General features: G+C 38.7%; 1 pseudogene across 1 annotated transcript; it reads left to right on the forward strand.

Annotated features, from left to right (window-relative positions):
• The first annotated feature begins 1,141 nt into the window (after positions 1-1,141).
• Positions 1,142-1,693, forward strand: LOC308259471 (MOB kinase activator 1A-like; annotated as a pseudogene). The gene has a single exon. The product of its transcript is annotated as an MOB kinase activator 1A-like (transcript).
• Positions 1,694-2,313: the final 620 nt, after the last annotated feature.

Here is a 2,313-nt window from a genome sequence, read left to right on the forward strand (position 1 = left end):
TAAATAAAACATGATATGACATTTCTGAAATATCTCCCAAAAGTTAAGGAAACAATAATTTTCATCAAAGATAAGGTCAACTTGAGCAGATGAAGTACACTACACAGCTGATTTTTCTTGATGCAATATAATATTAACCTTTCAAAGTTTTGCTCATTAGACTTAACGTGGATGTAGACAATTTTCTTTTCCTTTCTTTCTTTTTTTTTTTAACTACAAGTCTGATCTAAGCGGTGTGATAAAGTGTTTGCTCCCAACTCTTTTGCCATGCTGCTTCTGGAATGGAACTGAGTGTGATGTTCCTGTCCTGGGCTCTCATTTCTGAGGCCAAGAAACTTTAAAGGAGAATTGGCTTGTCATCAATCAACTCTAGATTTCTTTTTCAAAAATGGAGAGGGAGCTTTGCTACTCCTGGGTTAATTAAAAATGACATGCTTGCCAAGCAGCGTTCTGCCACTTCTCACACGTTATCATCATTCCAGATTGTTCTGTTTATGGGATTTCAAAGTTGGAAATCCCGTCTTTGATCGCAGTCTCCTCTTTTTTCTTTCCTGTTCCTCCAATATTTTTTATGTCTGAGCTTGTGCTTCTTCTTTGGCATTTAACCTTGCTCCAGATGGTTTAATTACTAGATAATGAGGTACCTGTTTTTGGAAGATAAAAGAAACAGTTTCAAGGAGCTCACAGTTCTGTATGAGTGGCAAAAGAATCAGAAAATGACGATATTTGGGTCTGCAAAGTGGGGAAGGAGGACGAGGTAGACGCTACAGCCAGCTCTTGTCTGCAGCCGCTAGGACCAGCAGTGGGAGTCTCCGCTGTCTGCTCGCTGAGGATGGCCAACCGCGGCTTTGGGATCCTGCAGGGCTCTGGGCCTCAGAGGACCGAGGATGAGCCTCCTCTTCAGTAGCTGCTCTTCTAAAACATTCAAGTCAGCAGGGCATGGTGGCCCAAACTTGTAATCCCAGCATTTGGGAGAATGAGACAGGAGGATCATGGTTTTTAGCCACGCTCAGCTACCTAGGCCCTTTGCAACTCAGTGAGACCCTATTTCAAAATAAAGAATAAAAAATAGGAATGAGGGTGAAGTACAGGAAAAAAAAAAACCCATTAAGTCAAAGAAGAACCAGTAAAGCATGCAACTCTAGAAAGTGGGAATCTGCGACAAGCTGTTATGTTGCCAGAGGGAGAGGACCTCAGTGAGTGGATTGCTGCTAATGCTGTGGATTTCTTCAACCAGATCGAGATGTTATATAGAACTATTGCAGAATTCTGCACTGAAGCAAGCTGTCCAGTCATGTCTGCGGGTCCCAGATACAAATATAATTGGACAGATAGCACTAATATTAAAAGCTAGTCAAATGTTCTGCACCAAAATACATCGACTGTTTGATGACTTGGGTTCAGGATTGGCTCAATAATGAAACTCTTTTTCCTTCTAATATTGATGTCCCATTTCCCAAGAACTTTATGTCTTGTGGCAAAGATTATCCTAAAGTGACTGTTCAGGGTTTATGCCTGTATTTATCACCAGCACTATGATTCTATGATGCAGTTGTAAGAGGAATCAAAGGCCCACCTCATCACCTCCTTTAAGCACTTTATTTTCTTTGTTCAGGAATTTAATATGATTGATAGACACGAGTTGGCCTTTCTCCAGGAATTAATGGAGAAGCTTGGATCAAAATACAGGTAAATGTTTTGTCTAGAACAAAGTAACTCTCTTGCTTTATCTACTGCTAGAGCTATCTCCTTGCTACCTGTTATAAACTAGTGATACAAAGTTTAAGAAAACAGGATGAAGGCACCTGTTGTCTGTGTCTGCATGTAAAATTGTCCCAAAGGTAGGTTGGCCTAATAGTTTCAGAGTGAAACCTTAAGGACATAGCAAAATCGGAGGGACTGTGGGACAACTCCTTTATTTTTTCAGAGTCATACTTGCTTATAACATGTGGTGAATGGTCTGTAGTTTATTAATTCATTTGTTATTCTTTTACTCGAGAAATGATTAGTCTTTCCAATGATAGCATAACAGATATTAAGAATTTCACCAATAATTTATTATTAAGTTTCTAGGACAAGTCTCCTAACAACATGACTAGAATGGTATTAGTCTGCTTTTATTTTACAAATAGAAAGTGTTTTTTTTCTAAACAGGTAGAATTTTCGTGTCACTTTGGATAACCTTTGAGTTTCAAGTTTGTATGGTAGTGTTTTTATAGATAAGAATATATATTTTCAGAGTCCATGATTGCATTTTAAATCATCTTACGACACATGCGGAATAGGAACAACCAAAGTTTTTTTTTGTGTGTG

This window comes from Muscardinus avellanarius, assembly GCF_963383645.1.
Source record: "Muscardinus avellanarius genome assembly, chromosome: 3".
Classification (NCBI taxonomy): domain Eukaryota; kingdom Metazoa; phylum Chordata; class Mammalia; order Rodentia; family Gliridae; genus Muscardinus; species Muscardinus avellanarius.